This window comes from Ursus americanus, chromosome 16, assembly GCF_024610735.1.
Source record: "Ursus americanus isolate L20-20 chromosome 16, mUrsAme1.1.p, whole genome shotgun sequence".
Classification (NCBI taxonomy): Eukaryota; Metazoa; Chordata; class Mammalia; order Carnivora; family Ursidae; genus Ursus; species Ursus americanus.
Window position 1 is genome coordinate 20,505,938 of NC_142142.1, and position 20,729 is coordinate 20,526,666.

General features: G+C 35.3%; 1 protein-coding gene across 2 annotated transcripts in view; it reads left to right on the forward strand.

Moving 5' to 3' along the window:
• The window catches only part of TMEM135 (transmembrane protein 135), a 248,623-nt gene that overhangs the window by 7,230 nt on the left and 220,664 nt on the right, over positions 1–20,729 (forward strand). The window lies entirely within an intron of this gene.

Below are 20,729 nucleotides of genomic sequence, written 5' to 3' on the forward strand. Positions count from 1 at the left end.
ATAAAATAAATGAATGGGACATATTTCTTACATTGAGTTATATTACAGGAGGGGAGATTAGGTGTGTAGTATACTGTAATATAAATTCATTGAGATAAATACTGGAATGTATAGAGAAAATGGTTTGAGAGATCAGAGGCAGAAAACATTTGAATGGAAGAAATTTAATGGGAAAGGTGGCATTTTAGTGGCCTTGAAAGAAAGGTAGGATTTGGAAAGGTAGAAATAGATGATGGATGAGGGAAAAGAATGGCTTAAACTAAGACATTCAGATAGAATAGGATATGGTATGCTTTGAGGAATGGCAGATGGAATCTGGATTTTATTTGATTTGATGTAGGGATCACTAAAGGTTGCTAACAGGGTGTAGTATGCTTGCGGTTGTTTTGGAAAACTTAATCTGGCAGTGGTATATAGAATTGTTTGTCTAGAATTAGTGATTCACTTGTTAAGGGGGAAAAGAATCAAATGACACTATACAGTTTTAAACCTTGTTTATTGGGATGTGTAGAAGGTAGTGCTTTGGAGAAAGTATTTTCATTGAGATATGCTGGATTGCTTTGGGGGCGTATTGAGTTTTAGCTACTAGTGCAACGTATGAGTGGAGAATGACCAGGAAGCAGCAGACAGCGGCAGAGTTGCTATTCTAGAGAGAAGATGGAGCTAGAGATTTCAGTTAAGATGTCGTAAGAATAGAGATGAAAGTTGAAGTTATGGTAGATCAACAAGGAAGAGAGGTCCTTAGGTCAACAAGGGAGAGAGTTTAGAAAGAGAAGACCATCTGAGGAATGATTGTTTTTGGAGTAGAGGAAAAAAATGAAAGAAGCAGTCACATGTATGAGGAGGTTGAAAAGAGAATGTTGCAGAGAAATCTTGAGCAGGGAGTTTTGGGAGGTATTGAGAGGTGCGAAGAGCATAGGCTTGAATCTCAGTGCTGCCGCTTACTAGCTTTGTGACCTTGAACAAGGTTCTTAATATATTTGAAATTCAGTATTCTCATCCAAAAATGGGAGTAAAATACCTATTCCATATTTGTAAAAAAATATAAATCAGTACTTGTTATTCTTTTGGACAGAACTCTTCAGTGGTTTTCCATCTCAGTTAATGTGCAAGCGTGTAGAATCTTAAGTGATTTGGCTGTTGCTTGTTTGATTGCATATTTTACCATTTTCCCGTTTTGTTTATTTACATCCACCCAGATACAATTACATGATTTATTTTATATTTTTGAATCTAAGTTTTGTTATATAGAATTGAGAGCTCTTGGTTTCTGAGGAATATCTTAAAATTGGGACAATTAGATTGTCAAAAAATGAACATTTCTAAGGAGTGAACTAATACGAGGTGACTTCCTCTTTTAATGAGTTTTGACTTTGAGGGAAAAATATCTTGCCTCCTATTTGTGCATAAGCAATATACGTATAAGTAATTGCTTTTATTGATTATGACAACAACCTGGATTGAAAGGCAGAGGCACAAACATATCCCATAAAAATGGGATAAAAAATGTGGTAGGACTTTGATAATAGATTTATAATTTATAATCTGTTCATCAAATATTAATTGACTAACAGGTACTGTGCTAGGTAGTAATTAGGGAAGGAGAATTAATTGAAGTGACTGCTTAACAAAGAGCTAAATACAAAGTTTTTGGAGAGTCTTTTCAAAACATGTTGGTACAATTTCTTGCATTACTTATATGGTATAGTGATGGGAAGTATGTTTATATCCCTGAGGACTGTACTAGCCACATAGTAATGTGTAATGTTAGTTGATACTTTGATGATTAGGGGTCTTAAAATATTTGATTATAGCATAGTACCATATTAAAGATTTGTTTGAATCTCTGCTAATACGAGGTCAAACTTTAAAACTGTCCTTTTGTTTAATACTCATCTTAGCTTTTTTCCTACTAATTGATCTCCTGTCAAAGAGTGTTGTCATTTGAGATTTTTGTGGGTATATTTTTTCCTTCATGTTTAATATAAGTCTGTTTCATCTTGGGAAACAAGAAGTATAGTTAAAAAGTATTCATTAATGAGCCTGATTTATTGGTGAATCAAATTAGTATTGTCCGTTGATATTACAAACTATATATGATGCTCTCTTTCCTCATAATTATACCTGAAGAGAATTAATAATTGAAGTGAATGAAAGCAGATTTTAAGTAATTCTGCGTTTAGCTGCTCTGGAAAATATTCAGTAAAATGAGTTTATGTGTGGGAAAAAAAGTGAAAAGAAGGAGGAATGCTAGATCAAGTTTCATTAGATTTGAGCAGGGTTCTTTTATAAGAATGATGAATTTACAGTGTTTTCAACTTATTACCATTTATTTTGTATAGTCTTTTGACTTATTACATGTGTCAGGTTGCACTGGTTTCTTGATTCTAGCTAGATCTTGGCAGTTTGGATTGTGATTTGTCCAGTTTGGGAGTTGCTCCAAAGGATACCTTTGTATCTATTGGCAGTAAGAAGGTTTGTTCTGGTCATTCGGATTTCTAAAACTTGCAGAAAGTAGACGTGGGACCTTTTTTGTTTCAGACCTGTGTCTCAGAAATTCTCAAGCACAGGGTACGCTGAGTTAATCAGGATCAGACTGAATTTCAGAGTGTGCTCATCGTTCCATTTGGAGCCCATCCAGTGTTAGTCTAACTGTATTTACCAAGTCTTCTTGCTTTCCTACCTTCATTTCAAATATTACAGATTGCCTACAATGTGTCAGAAATACAGTGGTGCAGGAACAAGATGTACTTGGACATTACAGTGAAGGGGGAAGATAAATGTAAAAGAAATATACAAAAAATTCTTTCAACTGTGATAAGAAGTAGCTAACTGCTACTAAGAAGTACAGAGTGTTCTAGAGAGTGTTACAAGAGGACTACCCCTTCTAGTATGTTGGGTTTGGAAAGCTTTCCCAATGAAAAGATACAGCGAATATATATTAAGTATGTATGTATTAGTCTTAATATTTATGGCACAAATCCCAAATTTTACCATGAGGAAACTGAGAGAAAGAAGAAGCAATTACTTTACGGAGAGTATTTAATGATTTTCTTAAATCCAGTATCCTGGCCAAGGATTTGATTTCTCTCCTTTTGATGTTGGCCCTTATTTAAACTTGAAGCCAAGGCAATTATAAGGTATCTCAGGCTATACAAACACCTTGATTACCAGATTCGCTGAGATTGGGCCCCTTTTATAATAAAAGCTGTATTTTAAATAAGGTATTCGGAAGTTTTCACTTACAAATGATTACAGATGTCATTACAAATGTTAAAAAAGCTGTTTTAACCTCTATTTGTCTTCACTCATCTAAAGGTAAATCAAGGATGTTTAAGACAAAATTGTGAGGTCTGGAAGTTAAGCATCGTTTTAAAGCTTTCTTTTTCTGTGCTCTTCTTTTTTTCTCATGTTTAAATTTGTGGTTAAGTCTTTTTTCTGGTTCAGGTAGATGATCAGGGTTATAGTAAGGGATATTTTGTCTATCACATAGTTGTGGGGCTAATGATTAAGGCTTCAGAATGAGTGAGTTTTAGCAAATATGTGAGTACAAGTACAGTTTAAACTTTTGGAGAATGGCTTTGTCTTCTGTGAATGGGATTCAATATAGGAACAAATGGTAAGGCAGTTTGGTATTTAGCCTGCATAATCCTGTGATATCTGTGATTTCTTCTCTGGCTCAAATTGTCCCTATTTCTCTGGCTTGAGCTTTTTAATTCTGTTTTAGGGAGTCAATTCGGTATACCCAATATTCTTATTGGAGAGACTGGAATATACGTGCATTCTTTCTATTTTTCCTCTGAATAAAGTTCTTTAATGAGAAGCATACTGTTAGGAGTTTTCTTCATTAATTAAGGTATTTCCTATTAGAGCCCATGATATTTGTACTTAAATATGCAGGAGATGACAGGGTATGAAAAATGTTTTGGTTTAAGATTATAGTATTACATGGTAAGTTATATTGGTAAGCGAAAGTAACAGATACATGTTCTCAAGACTGTCTACGTTACTTGGTTCGGAACATGGGTGTCATGTATGTAGGACTCAATTTGAGTCTTGTTCTTGATCATATTTTTTCTTAGTATTATATCTAAAGTATATATTCAGTTTTATCTTTAAAGCCAATGTCAACTTCCATATATGTTTGATTGTAGCCCTTTTACTGAGTAAAGTATTGTAAGGCTTAATGGTCATCACTAAAGCTTGATAAGATATTTATTATAGGGAGGCTTCATGATAAGTAGCCAAGGAAAACTTTTAAGATTTGCTTGTATTCTCCAGCATATATTATTAACAAAGTTGTCCTAGTTTTTTTTTTTTTTTTAAACTGGTATCTGTAACCTGATGAGGCGGCATGTGTACACATTGGATGTAAATTACAAGATTTGAGTTTTTGTTTTGTTCTGTGATTTATAGCATGACCCTTGGTTTCCTCATCTATAAATAGATGATAATCCTGCCTTAATTACTTCATGAGATGCCGTGGGAATTATATGAAACAGTTCATATTTAAAAGCTTTGAAAACTAAAAAGATATGTAAATGTTGGTCTGTGAGACTTGTTTTCTTGTCCTTTTGTTTTTGATATTTAAATTCAGCTTTTGTAGCTTATAGTTTTAACCTTAAAAAGTAAAGATTTTGGAAGCGATTTAAGTACAATATATTTGTCAGGGTTTTCCAGACACTTAACCAAAAGGGTATGTGTATATGTACACACACACACAGACAGACAGACTTATTAAAAGGATTGGCTCACATAATCACAGAGGCTGAGAAGTCCCAGGATCTACAATTGGTAAGCTGGAGACACAGGAGAGCCTATGTGTAAGATCCAGTTTGAAAGTCCTTGTCAAGCTTGAGACCCAAGAGAAGTGGATGTTTCATCCTGAGTCTAAAAGTGGGAAAAGACTAATGTCCCAGCTTGAAGGCAGACAGGAGGAGTTCTGTGTACTGTTTTGTTCTGTTCAGGTCTTCAGTTCATTGGATGAGGCCCACCCACCTTAGGAATCTGCTTTATTCAATCTACTGAAAATGTTCATCTTATCTAGAAACACCCTCACAGACACACCCAGAATGATGTTTGGCTAAATAACTGGCATTCTGTGGTCCAGTCAAGTTAACATCTAATTAACCAGCACATGCAGTATAAATTTATTTGTGACAATAAAGTAATTCTACCTCCTTTATTCTAAATATTTTAAAAAATGTGGTCTTATAAAGATATAGATATATATGTATATATATCATATATCATATATATCAATATATATCATATATCTCATATTTCATATATTTAATATCATATATGATATATATATATCATATATATTTTTTCATTAAGAGACTTTATTTATTTGTTAGAGAGAGAGAGAGAGCGCGCGAGCCAAAGCACAGACAGGAGGAGTGGCAGGCAGAGTGGGTAGAGGGAGAAGCAGGCTTCCTGCTGAGCAAGGAGCCTAATGTCTGATGTCAGACTCGATCCAGGACCCTGGGATCTTGACCTGAGCTGAAGGCAAACGCTTAATAAGACTGAGCCATCCAGACGCCCCTATTTATTTATTTATTTATTTATTTAAAAGATTCATGTATCTCGGAGAGAGCTCTTGGTGCGCATGAGTTGGGGGAGGGGCATAGGGTGAGGGAGAGGGGAAACAAACTCCCTGCTGATCACAGAGCTTATCTCTTGACCCTGAGATCATGACCTGAGCTGAAACAGAGTAGGCGCTCAATGGACTAAGCCACTCAGGCGCCCCGAGGCCTTATTTTTTCAGAAGATTTTGAAATTAGAGAAAAAAATTTAGGAAGTCTTCTGACTGTGGATAAATATCCCAGTCTAGTTTTGCTCATTGAAGTTCTGTTTTTTATTTTGAATCTGTTGGTGCTATGAAAATGCGGTTTAGTCTCATGAGGACCACGCAACTTCTCTGGATAATGCAGTAGAGCTCTTTCCTGACTGTATCAGTTAGGTTATGGTGAACACTCCTCTAACATCTACTGATCCTGTTACCAATGGCTCTGTTACAGTTGCTCAGGAAATGAATGGGGAAGCCCTGGTGCACTGCCCAGGCAACTGTGCCATCCTGGGGAGCCCTGAGGGGTCTGGACAAATCGAGAGCACAGCTCCAGGTTGAGCCAAGAACTCAAGAGATGAGGGTTTGGAAAAGAGAAAGGGAGAAATTATTTTGGGTGCTGGCAGTGGGAGGGAGGTGTCAGGCTCAAGCCTTAACAACCAGACTCTCTTGCCCATACCTAGAGATTTATGAAGAGAGGTTGGGGGTGAGTACGTGCAGGACAGCAGGCAGAAAGCAGGTGATCATGGGTTGGGGTTAGCATGTATTCAGTAGTGACCCTGGGCAGGGAAGGGGATGGGTGGGGTGTGGTGTTCTAGGCATTTTGTTGCTATCAGGGCTTTTCTGGTCTGTCTGGTGGTTGGAATGTTACAGTTATTACAAAATGCCTTCCTCAGTGACTTAAGAAAGTGTGATAAGAAGTAACACAATGGGTCTTAGAGCACGAATTAACCAGTTTTGTCTATTTCTGATTTTAACTGTTGAGATCTGTGGTTGAGTAACAGTGCTCGCTGACAATCCTGTTACAAGAGAAGGCAGGGTGAGGACAATTAAATAAATTAATTGCCATTTATTTTTTTCAAACATCTTAATTACTAGAGACAGAAATCTCTGCAAAATACTTAAACCTGCACAACACAAAAAGGAGCTGGGGTTGGGGCAGGAAGTGATCGTGCAGAGTGAAGGAAACTAACATTTTAAGATGCCTACTATGTGCTAGTTACTCTGCTGGGTACTTTATATATTTGTCATCTTACTTATTTAAAAATACTGACATGTTGGAAGAAAGAAAAGAGAGTAACGTTAACTGCACAAGTGGCTGGTGCTGTTTTCCTCTGTTGGGATTAGTTCTGTTTTTACTTACTGATGTTGTGTTTCCATTGTCTTTCATCTTTTGCTCTTGTAGACTGGGAATGTAATTTCTACCTCTGGAGCCATCATCGTGCCTAATTTAGTCTTCCCCCAGTTTCAGTCACTGGTATATGTATATACCAAATTTATGAATAGCCTATTAGGTTATTTATATATCTCAGTTGTGTTTTCCCTATATTTTTGTATTTTTTTTCTTTCAGGATGGACAGCCTGAACTCCTGTAGGGGATAGCAAGTCATAACTTTCTATTTGTAACATGCACTGTGGCTAAATGATATTTGTCCTCATTTAGAATAGTCTGACTTCAACGTTAGGCATAGCGGTTAAGAGTATGCACAGTATGGACTCTGGAGCCACTTCCTTGAGTTCAGTCCCTGTTTTGCTACTTAATTCGTTGTGTGACTTTGGGCAACGTAATCTCTTTGTGCCTGTGTTTTCTTATGAAAGGGAATAATGATCATGCCCATCTCATAGATTGCTGTGAAGAATAAGTGAGTTAACATTTGTATGGTGTTTAGAACAGTACCTGGCACATAGTGTTTGTTAAATTAATAAAATGAATATTCTGTTAGTAAAATAATTAAAAAATATAAATTCATTATGCTGTTTTCTTTAAAGTAGTTGTTCTCAAATGCTGCTGGCATTTAGAGAATAGAAGAGGGGATGCTCTAAACATCTTCTAATCTATAGGATAGTTTCCACAACAGCAAATAATCTGGCCCTCAATGTTGATAGTGTCAAGGTTGAGAAACCATGCTTTAAATAAATCATTATTTGCTAGTGATTACTTAAAGAACCATGAAACCAATGCTTTGTTATTGTGAAGAATTCTTTTTTTTTTTTTAAGGTTTTATTTATCTATTTGACAGAGAGAGAGCATGAGCTGGGGGAGGAGCAAGGGGAGAGGGAGAAGCAGACTCCCTGCTGAGCAGGTAGCTCCATGTAGGACTCTATCCCAGGACCCTGGGATCATGACCTGAGCTGAAGGCAGACACTTAACAGACTGAGCCACCCAGGCTCCCTTATTGAAGAATTCTTATTTCCCAAAGGAACTAGATTTGTCAGCCCCTCTAGAAATAGTCTTCTAGAAGAGTTAGTGATCAAGCTTTGGGGCCAAGAAAAGACTGCTGAATTAAAGTTTGATGCTAATAAGGCTAAGATCATGGGGTTAGCCACCTTGAGGGACAATTAGCTTTGTTCTGTTCCCTGACCATAGACTGTAATCCTAATGCTAGTCAACCATCTCTATGATAAATGTACTGCATTAATCACATGGGGAAACAGACAAAGGAATATAAGTGAATAAGATTAAATGCATATAGGTCTGATAGATGTTTAATAGTGATATTTTTATAGAGAGAAACTCCTAAATTGGGGCCCATAATTATAATTTTGCATCATATTTCAGTGTTAATTAAGTCGGTTACCATTCTTGCTCTTCATGAACTATCCTTTTTTTTTTTTTAATGAACTGTCCTTAATGCTGCCTCTGTTTTTTGACAGAGGAATATTTGTAAAGATATTCTCCTGTATTTTTTCTAGATATTTTACTGTTTATGTAATCTTCAAATTTAAGTCTATGATCCATCTCCAACTAATTTTTGTGTATAGTATTAGGCAGAGGGCAAGGTTAATGTTTTGCTCTACACAGATCTCCAGTTCCTCCAGTACCATTTATTTTTAAAAAAGGTACAATTTTAAAAGTAGTGAAAAAAGAACTCTGTGTCATTTGTTTTCAGTGTTGACCTTTAATTTTTATCTTTTAGCAGGATGTTTTGATATACATAGTATTTTTCAACATGACGATTTGATATATGTATATATACCAAGAGAAATAATTACTACAGTCAAACTAATTAACATATCATCTCCTCACATTGATGAGAGCATCTGAAACTTACTTTCTAAGCATGTTTCCAGTATTCAGTATCATGTAATTAATAATGGTCATTATGCTGTACATTAGATCTATAGATTTATATGTCCTACATAACTGCAAGTTTTTATCCTTTGACCATCATCCCATTTCTCCCTACCTCCATAGCCACTGGTAACAACCATTCTACTCTGCTTTTCTGGGTTTGTCATTTTTAGAATCCACATGTAAGTGAGATTGGGCAGTATTTTTCCTTCTGTGCCTGGCTTATTTCACTTAATGTGATGTCTCCAGGTTCATCCATGTTGTCACAAATAACAGAATTTCCCTCTTTTTAAAAGCTTAGTCATATTCCATTGTATAAATATACCACATTTTCTTTAACCATTTATCTGTTGATGGACACTTAGGTTGATTTGATACCTTGTAAATGTATGCTGTATGCTCTTGTAAATGATGCCGTAAAGAACATGGGAGTGCAGATATCTTCAGGACACTGATTTCATTTACTTTTGGATATGTACCCAGAGGTGGGATTGTTGAATCACATCTATTTTTTAATTTTTTTGTGGAAGCTCCACAGTGTTTTCCATACAAATTTACATTCCCACCAACAGTGTACAAGGATTCCCTTCTCTCTACTCCTTTAGCAACACTTAACTATCTTTTGTCTTTTTGATAAGAGCCATTATGACAGGTGCACAGTGATATCTCATTGTGACTTAATTCTCATTTCCCTGATGATTAGTGGTATTGAAGATCTTTTTGTAATACTTGTTAGCCATTTGTGTATCTTCTTTTCAGAAATGTCTATCAGGTCTTTTTATTTAAGTTTTTATTTAAATTCCAGTTAGTTAACATACAGTGTAATGTTAGTTTCAGGTATATAATATTTTGATTTGACACTTCCATGCAACACCTGGTGCTCATCACAACATGTACACTCCTTAATCCCCATCACCTATTTAACCCATCCCCCACCTATCTCCCTCTCTTGTAACCATCAGTTTGTTCTCTATAGTTAAGAGTCTGTTTCTTGGTTTGTCTCTCTTTCTCTCTTTATCCCTTTGCTCATTTCTTTTGTTTATCCCTTTGCTTATTTCTTAAATTCCACGTATGAGCGGAACTTTAAACCACTTTGAATTTAGTTTTGTGTATCGTTTAAGAAAGTGGTCCAGTTTCATTCTTTTACATATGGCTGTCCAGTTTTCTCAACACCATTTGTTGAAGAGACTGTCTTTTTCCCATTGGATATTCTTTCCTGCCTTGTTGAAGATTAGTTAACCATATAATTGTTGGTTTATTTCTGGGTTTTCTATTCTGGTCTGTTGATCTATGTGTCTGTTTTTGCGCCAGGACCATCCTCTTTTGATAACTACAGCAATGAAATATAACTTGAAGTTTGGAATTGTGATGCCTCCAGGTTTGCTTTTCTTTTCCAAGATTGCTTTGTTTATTTGGGGTGTTCTGTGGTGGCATACAAATTTTAGGATTGTTTGTTCTAGTTCTGTGAAAAATGCTGTTGGTATTTTGATGGGGATTGCATTAAGTGTGTAGATTGCTTTGAGTAGTATAGTCATTTCCAGTTCATGAGTGTGGAATGTTGTTACCGTTAGCTTTGTGTATAATATCTTCTGTATCCAGCAGTCTGTTTTAAGTTGATGGCTGTTTAAGTTGAACCCATTTTTACTCCTTTCCTTCCTGCATTTTAAGTATATGTTGTCATATTTTATGTCCAATTATTTTGTGACTTCCTTGACTGATATTTTACAAAAATGTTCATTTTCACGATTTTTGTGTTTCCTACTGTAATTTTCTTTTCTTGTAGTGTCCCTATCAGGCAGTGGTGTGAAGGTAATGTTGGCCTCGTAAAATGGCCTTCTCTTCAGTTTTTTTTGGAAGAGTTTGAGCATGAATTCATTCAATGTATTGCATAATTCATCAATGAAGCCATTAGGTCAAGAGATTTTTTTTGGGGGGGTATTGGGAGTTTTTTTATTTTTATTTTTTTTAAATATTTTATTTATTTATTTGACAGAGAGAGAGACAGCCAGCGAGAGAGGGAACACAGGCAGGGGGAGTGGGAGAGGAAGAAACAGGCTCCTAGCGGGGGGAGCCTGATGTGGGACTCGATCCCAGAATGCCAGGATCACGCCCTGAGCCAAAGGCAGACGCTTAAGGACTGAGCCACCCAGGCACCCCCCCCCCCCTTTTTTTAAAAGATTTTATTTGGGAGTTTTTTTGATTCTTGATTCAGATTCCTGATTTGTTGTTTGTTCAGATTTCCCATTTCTTCATGACTTAATCTTGGTAGGTTGTGTGTTTCTAGGAGTTTTCCCATTTCTTCTAGTTTATCCAGTTTGCTGGTGTATAATTTCTTGTAATAGTCTCTTTTGATCTTTGTATTTTTGTGGTATCAGTTGTAATGTTCTCTCTTTCATGTTATAATTTTATTTATTTGAGTTTTCTTTTTTTCTAAGTGTAGCTAAAGATTTGTCAATTTTATCTTTTCCAAAAAAGCCTTTTAGTTTTGTTGATTTTTGTATATTGCTTTTCTAGTCTGTATTTCATTTATTTCTGCTCTGATCCTGATTATTTTCTTCCTTCTGCTAACTTTTTGTTTAGTTTTTTCTTTTTAGTTTCTTGGGGTGTAAAGTTAGGTTTTTTATTTGAGATCTTTCTTTTTTCTCTATATTTAGGTATTTATGGCTATAACCTTCTCTCAGAATTGCTTTTGCTACATCGCAAAAGTTTAGATATGCTGTGTTTCCCTTATCGTTTGTCATAAGGTATTTTTTGATTCCCCTTTCGATTTTCTTCAATTATTGTTTTTTCATGAGTGTGTTATTTAATTTAAACATATTTATGGATTTTCTATTTTTTTCTAATATTGCTTCATACCATTATGGTCAGAAAAGATACATGATATGATATCAATCTTCTTAAAATTTTTTTTTTTTTTTTTTTTTTTTTTTTTTTTAAGATTTTTTATTTATTTATTTGACAGAGATAGAGACAGCTAGCGAGAGAGGGAACACAAGCAGGGGGAGTGGGAGAGGAAGAAGCAGGCTCATAGAGGAGGAGCCTGACGTGGGGCTCGAACCCGGAACGCCGGGATCACGCCCTGAGCGGAAGGCAGACGCTTTAACCGCTGTGCCACCCAGGCGCCCCAATCTTCTTAAAATTTTTATGATTTGTTTTGTGGCCTAACATATGATCTATCCTTTAGAATGTTCCGTGTGGCTTGAAAAGAATGTTTATTCTGTTCTTGTTGGATGGAATGTTATTTTTATATGTGTGTTAGGTCCGTTTGGTCTATATTGTTTAAATCTGCTGTTTCCATTGTCTGTCTGTCTGGATGACCCATCTATTGTTGAGAGTGGGATATTAAAGTCCCCTACTATTATTGTATTGCTTTCTGTTTCTCCCTTCAGGTCTGTTAATATTTGCTTTATATATTTAGGTATTCTAATGTTGGATGCATATATATTTACAGTTGTTATCTCTTCTTGATGAATTGACCTCTATCATTGACCATCTCTGTCTCTTGTTACAATTTTTGGCTTAAATCAAGTCTGTCCTGTCTTGTGTAAGTATAGTCACCCCTTTTCTCTTTTGGTTACCATTTGCATGGAGTATCTTTTTTCCATTCCTTTACTTTCAACTTATGTGTATCCTTAAAGCTAAAGTGAGTCTTTGGTAGGCAGCATTTTGTTGGATCTTGTTTGTTTGTTTTTAAATTTAATTTTATTATTATTATTTTTAATCCATTTAGCCGCTCTGTGTTTTTGATAGGATTATTTAGTGCATTTACATTTAAAATAATTATTAATAAGAAGTACTTACTGTTGCTCTTTTGTTCATTGTTTTCTGACTATTTTGTAGTTCCTTTGTTCCTCCCTTGCTGTTTTTCTTTGAGATTTGATGATTTTTTTTTTTGTTTTTTGTGGTGGCATGCTTTGATTTCTTTATTTTTCCTGTATTAACTATAGATTTTTGCTTTGTGGTTACCATGTGGCTAATATAAAACATATTTATAAACAGTCAATTTTAAACTGATAGCTTCAATCACATACAAAAACTCTACCCTTTACTCCGCATCCCCATTTTATGTTTTTGTAGTCACAATCTTTTTGTATTATGTATCTGTTAATACAGTATTGTAGCTATAGTTATTTTAAATACTTTATCTTTTGACCTTTATTTTAGAGTTAATACTATCTACTTTTGCATTGGTACTGTCACAGCACCATGACAATATTAAAATACCTGACTATATATTTGTATGTATTTGACTGTGCATTATCTTCACCAGTGAGTTTTATATTTGCATATGTTTTTATTTTTTTATTTTTATTTTTTTTAAAGATTTTATTTATTTATTCAACAGAGATAGAGACAGCCAGCGAGAGAGGGAACACAAGTAGGGGGAGTGGGAAAGGAAGAAGCAGGCTCACAGCGGAGGAGCCTGATGTGGGGCTCGATCCCGGAACGCCGGGATCACGCCCTGAGCCGAAGGCGGACGCTTTAACCGCTGTGCCACCCAGGCGCCCCTATATTTGCATATGTTTTTATGACACTATTTAATGTCTTTTCATTTCAGCTTGAGGAACTGTTTTTTATATTTCTTGTAATGTAGTTCTAGTGGTGATGTTCTCTCTTAGCTTTTGTTTTTTTGCCAAAGTTTTTATCTTATGTTCTGAAGGACAGCTTTGGCAAGTAAAGTATTCTTGGTTGGCAGGTTTTTTTTTTTCAGCAGTTAGAATATATCATCCCACTCTCTTCTGGCCTACAAGAATACTGCTAAGAAATTTACTTATTCTTTTGGGATTCCTTTGTATACAATGTTTTGCCTTTATCTTAGTGCTTTCAAAATTGTCTCTTTGATACATTTATCATGATGAGCACTGAGTAATGTATAGAATCATTGAATTACTTTATTGTACACCTGAAACTAATATAACACTGTATGGTAACTGTATGGGATTAAAATAAAAAAAATTCTCTTTGACCTTTGAGAATTTGATTACGATATATCTAGGTGAAAATCTCTTTATAGTTAATATAGTTGGGGTTCTTTGGGCTACATGGTTCTGAATGTGTGTTTCCTTCTCTAAATTAGGAAAGTTTTCAGTCATTGTTTCCTTGAGTAAGGTTTCTGTTTTTTTTTTTTTTCCTCTCTTTCTCTGCTTATTCTGGGGTTCCCTAAATGCTTATTTATTTGACTTGTTTTCCATAATTCTTGTAGACTTTTTTTACTCTTTTTCAATCCTTTTTCTTTTTGTTTCTTCACCTGGGTAATTTCAAATGACCTGTCTTTGACCTCAGTGATTCTTTCTTCAGCTTGATCTAGTCTGTTGTTGAAGCTATTTAGTTTGTCATTGTTTTGTCATTGTTTTCATAAGCTCCAGAATTATTACTCTTTCTTTCTTTCTTTCTTTCTTTCTTTCTTTCTTTCTTTCTTTCTTTCTTTCTTTCTTTCTTTCTTTCTTTCTTTCTTTCGTTTCCTTCTCTTGAAATTATCATTTTGGTCATACATTATTTTCCTGATTTTGTTTGTCTGTGTTCTGTTGTAGTTTACTGAGGTTTTTTAAGATGACGACTTTGAATTCTTTGGCAGTTCATAGATCTCTATTTTCTTAGAGATCTATGGCTGGTTACTGATGCGTTATTTTGTTTCTTTGTTTTCCTGATTATTTGTATTCCTTGTGGCTTCATTTGGGTATGTGTACATTTGAAGAAGTAGGCATCATTTCCAGTCTCTAAACTCTGGCTCCTGCAGTGAAAGCCCTTCACCATACAGACTGTCCAGAGATTTTAGGTAGGTTTTTTGGTCAAGTCTGTGCATGGGTTTGCTATTGGAGTCTTCAAGCAGGTTGGTCTGGTGTTTGGGGGTGAGTCTAGAGCCTAGGTTCACTGGCATGGGCTTTGTGCTTGGGCCCATGGGGGCAGGCCTTGTGGCTTGGATGTTGGTGTTGGGCCTGAAGCTTGGGTCCCTGGAACAAGATAAGAGCCTGGTTTCTTGGGAGTTAGCCTGGTGCTGGGTTGGGTCTTGAGCCTGAGTCTGTGGTTTGTGTGGGTTGGCCTTGTGCCTGACTTCACTAGGGCAGGCCTCCTTCCAAGATTTGTGGTGAAGCTGGATGCTCACTTCACTCTTCTTTTTTTGGGTGGGTGTCTCTCTCCACAGTGAGTTGCCTGGACTCAGAGGTTAGGTAATACACATAATGTGAGATCGTCTTTCCTACCCTTTTCGATGTGTTTTTTCTTATCTCTGTGTACCATGCAGGTGTTGTAATCTCTCACCTGGAATCCTTAGCTTTTGTGAAGGTATTTTCATGCATGGGTAGTTATTCAAATTCATGTTTCTGCAAGGGGTCGAGTGGTGGAAATTGCTATTCAGCTATTGGCTGTTGTCACTCCTGTGTCATTTAATTCAATCTCTTTAATACATGAGGAAACTGAAATCTAAAGAATTACATTTAACAAGGATTTTTCATGTCAATTGTTAGTTGTGGAGCTAAAATTAAAAATTGTGTCTCATGATTACTTTATACTCTATCATGGTATTTCTTTCTTTCTCTTATTCAGATTCTTTTTTCTATAATAAACCTCATTTTCTCATACTTGTTCATCTCCTACCAATTTTACACATATATCATATGCTTATTGTAGAATGTCTGGGAAATACTCCCAAACAAAAAGAAGTCTATTGCCACAATCAGAGATAACCAATGCACAGTATTCTCATATTTGTTCCATATGTTCATTAAAAAATACTGTTTTGTAGCCTGGATTTTCACTGTATATATTTTGATTTATTTTTTCCTGGTCATTAAGTAGTCTTCTAAAACTAGATTATGTAACTAAAATAAATACAGGTTTATATTTTTTGATCATAATGCTATTATGTACCTTTTTTAGCTAACTATAAGCATATTTGGAAAACTCATAAGAGATTGATTAGTGTGGAATTTCTTGGTCAAAATTTATGAATATCACAACATATTTTTGCCATAAAAATATGTTTATGAAGGTGCCTGTGGATGCCTGATAGTGATTTTATATACATGTACATGGTGCTCTTACTACATGGTATGTACAATTACTGTCACATTATTTGGTGAGATCAGTGTTTCCTGACTTTTTTTTTTCTTTTTTAACACTGTAGCAGACCTAGAAATGATAATAATTGTGTGCCACACTAGGGAAAACTGAGATGGAAAACTGAGATGTTTATTACTGTGCTCTGTTACCTACTAGGCCTGACTACCCAAACTGGAGTATCAGTATTTTGGCCACTTGTAAACCCTGGTTGGAAGCTTTGGGTTAGAGCACAGTGATGATAAGGTCCTAGGTTATTTCTCACATTTTGTGTAAGATTTTCCCTGTTTCTCACGATAGACTGTACAGTTTGGTATACCAGTATTGCAAATATATACAATTTATCCACTTCATTGTTAATGGCTATTTAGTTTTTGGCAGTTTTTGTAATTACAGCTAGTGCTATGAATATGACTTGGTGGAAATAAGCACTTATTTCTTCTGAGTATATATACCTAGGAGAGGAATTGCTGGATCATAGAGTAAGGATACATTTAGTTTCATTAGATAGTAAAGAAACTCTTCAGTTTTACATTCCCACCAGCAATATACAAAAGTTCCAGTTTTTTCATTTGCATCAGTACTTTGCATTCAGTTCTTTTTATTTTAGTCATTCTGATGTGTGTGTAGTGCTGTTTCTTTGTGCAATGAAGACTAATGATGATGAGCATATTTCATTTACCTATTGACCACGTGGATGACTGCTCTTTTTCTTAATTGAACTTTTTATTTTGAGATGATTGTAGATTCTCATGCAATTGTAAGAAATAATGGAGAGAGATTCCATGTACTTTTTATTTGGTTTCTCCCAGTGGTATCATCTTGCAAAATCATAGTAAAATATCACAACCAAAATATTGCCATTGATACAGTCAAGATATAGAACATCTCCATCACCAAAAGGATCTCCGAGGTTGCCCTTTTATAGCAGTACCCACTTCCCTTCCACATACCTGCCTCCTCTTAATCCCTGGCCACCATTACTTTATTCTTCGTTTCCATAATTTTGTCATTTCAAGAATGTTACATAATTGAAATCATGCATTATGCAGTGTTTTGGGATTGGCCTTTTTTTTTTAGGAGAGTGTATCACTCATTTATTCTTTTTCATAGCTAAGTAGTGTTCTCTTGTATGGATACTCCATCGTTTTTTTTAACCATTCACTTCTTGAAAGACATATGGGTTGTTTCTGGTTTTTGACTGTTATATAAAAAAGCTGCTATAAACATTTGTGCACAGATTTTGTGTGAACATACATTTTCATTCCCCTAGGATAAACACCCTGGACTGTAGTTGCTGGGTCATATGATAGTTGCTTTTTTATTTTTTCAGAAAACTGTCAAACTGCTTTCCAGAATGACTATACCATTGTACATTCTCCCTAGTAATGCATGTGTGATCCAGTTTCTCTGCTTTCTTGCCGGAATTTGGTGTTTCCAGTATTTTTAAATTTTAGTGATTCTGATGTTTGTGTAGTGATAGCTCATTATGGTTTTAATTTGCATTTCCTTAATGACTAGTGTGCTTGTCTGCCATTTACACATCTTCAGTGAAATGTCTGTTCATATCTTTGCCACTTTTTAATTGCATTGCTTTTTTTACTGTTGAGTTTTGAGATTTCTTTATATAATCTAGATACTAGTCCTCTGCTGGATGTGTAGTTTACAAGTATTTTCTCCCATTCTGTAGCTAGTCTTTTTATATTCTTAACATGCCTTTCAAAGAGAAAAAGTTTTAATTATGAAGTGTAATGTACAGATTTTTCCTTTTATGAATTATGCTTTTGGTCTCATGTCTAAAAGCTCTTTGCCTATCCTTAAATCCCTAAGTTTTTCTCTGATTTTTCCCCCCTAAACTGTTGTAGTTTTATGTTTTACATTTATGTCTCTAATACATTTTGATTAGATTTTGTGTGAACCGTGAGAGTTAGGTTGAGGTTGTTTTTTCATTTTTATTTTTTATTGTCTGGCCTGTGGATATCCGGTTGCTCTAGCCCCATTTGTTGAAAAGTCTTTAGTTGGAAGTATTTGTGTGGGTCTAATTTAGGTTCTCTTTTCTATTTTGTTAACCTATTTGTATATTTCTCCACCAGTAACACAAAGCCTGATTGCTCTATGAATATAATAAATCTTAAAATTGGGTAGACTGATTCACTTTATTCTCTTTTTCAAAGTTGTTTTAACACTTATAATCTCTTTGCTTTTCTGTATAAATTTTAGGATAATCTTGTCTATATCTATCTGCAAAAATCTTTCTGAGATTGTGATAGAAATTATGTCACTTTGGGGAGTATTGACATGATGAGTCTTCTAGTCCACAAACATTTATTTACTCTGTATTTGCTCTCTTTCATCAGCATTGTGTAGTTTTCAGCATACAAATCCTATACAGGTAGATTTTTCTGTTTTACTTTTTTGATGATTTATAAATGCTACTGTAGTTTTAATTTTGGTATCCATATGTTGATTGCTCTTGAACAAATGAAATAAAAATATTTATTTATTTGAGAGAAAGAGAGAGAGAGAACAAGCGGTGGGGCAGGGCAGAGGAGGGGAGAGAGAGAGAGAGAGAGAGAGAGAGAAAAGCAGACTCCCCACTGAGCAGGAAGCCAGATGTGGGGCTTGATCTCAGGACCTGGAGATCATGAATTGAGCCAAGGGCAGACACCTAACCAACTGAGCCACCCATATGTTCCTACAAATGATTTTTGTATGTTTATCTGTATCCTGTGCCCTTGCTGAACTGCCTTACTAATTCTAGGAGATTGGGTTTTGTTGTTTTGTTTGTTTTTATTTTGTATATTGTTTGGGATTTTCTATGTAGGCAATCAGGTTATTTGCAAACAGGGATAATTTTGTTTCTTTCCAGGAACAGAGGTTTTTTTTTTTTTTTTTTTTTTTGTAACTACTTGAATATATAACAGAGTAGCAGATTCTGCCTACTATTAAGTCTAAAATGAAAGCGACATTACATTCCAAAACCTGAAGATACTAGAAAACCATTTGAACTGATGATATGGTTGGGACACCTGGCTTGCTTAGTTGGTGGAGTTTGTGACTCGATCATGGGATTGTAGGTTTGAGGCGCACGTTGGGTGTGGAAATTAACTTAAAAATAAAAAGTCAAAAAAAAAAAAAAAAAAAAGAAAAGAACCGATAAGATGGTTGAGGATCAGGGGTGATTGAAAATGACACCAGTGTTTTGTTCCTGAGTAATTGGGTGGATGTAATAAGGTGGGAAACTCATAAGTAAAAGCATTTTGGAGAAATATAATGATTGCTACTTTGGACATGCTGATTTTTTAAATGCCTGTGGTACATATTTCTTGATACATCCAATAGATATTTATTTGAAGGACGGATTAAGAATTTAGGGAAGAGGTTGGAGTTATAATTCCTACTTTGAGATGATAGATGATGCCATGGGAGAGAGCATATGTGGAATGAGTAGCAATCTGAGGAGGAAATGCTAACAAAGGAAAAACATGTAGAGATATAATGGGAAAACGAAAAGAATGCATTCTTATGGAAACTACAGAAACCTCTCCTGTCAAAATTCTACCTATTTGTCAAGATTTGTCTTGGAAAATTCAGTGATATCTTCCAGACATCTTCACCTGTCCAGTCCCATCTCCTTTTAGTCATTCCCTAATATATATTTCTATAGCAATTTCTTTTTCCTCTAGTCTAGCATTTCACCATATTATAGTTTCTTGTTTATGTGTCTATTTCCCTATCAAGATTTTATGTTCCTTGATGGCAGAGATTAGATATTCATCATTGTTTTTCCTGTGTATGACATACTTATTAATAACAATTTGTTTAATTGAATGGAGTAGGAGATGGTCAGTTTCAGAGGTTTCAAAGGGGTGGAGTAGGAAAAGAACTGAGAAGAGGCCATTAGATTTCTTTCTTTTTTTTTTTTTTTTTAAAGATTTTATTTATTTATTTGACAGAGACAGAGATAGCCAGCGAGAGAGGGAACACAAGCAGGGGGAGTGGGAGAGGAAGAAGCAGGCTCACAGCAGAGGAGCCTGATGTGGGGCTCGATCCCATAACGCCAGGATCACGCCCTGAGCCGAAGGCAGACGCTTAACCGCTGTGCCACCCAGGTGCCCCGGCCATTAGATTTCTTGATCATGGATCTTAGGAAAAATGATATGTGGGAGTGAATAGAACGTTCTCTAGTCTTCTTTCAAGTCAGTCTTGCCCTTTCTTACACCTCCTACCTTATTCCCTAATTATGTGGTTTTAACTTTTGTTCCTTTGATACATTGTTTATCATAATGGAAAAATATTTTTTCCTTGTGGCCTGTGAAAATTCTCTTTTTCCAAATATAGCTCGTATCCCTTTTGCAGTGAAACTGTGCCTGCCCCTGTATTAAACTCACTCTTTGATAAACTTCCAAGGCATTTTGTATTATATTAACACTTAATCATTCTTGAATATCTTTATCCATATCTTATCATACCATGTTATAATCCATATTCTGTTTATATCCTATAACACTAATAGTGTACTCGATAAATACTTAGATCTTGTCTTGATTTTTAAATATCATTGCTAAATTATTTCAGAGCTATTTTTGTTTTAGTCTTGAAACCTTTCTTTTAAATTTGGAGTTCACACATAAAAAACACTAAAAACAAATACATTTTCAATCTAAATTTAAAAGATAAGTCATGAAGACTCATTGGATGATATCTTTATGAAATATTTTTGTGATAAACTTCTGTACAGGATTCTGTAGGCATCCTCTGTATAGGAACTTGTTTCTGTTTCCGTGTTTTGGTAACATTGTGGTACCAACC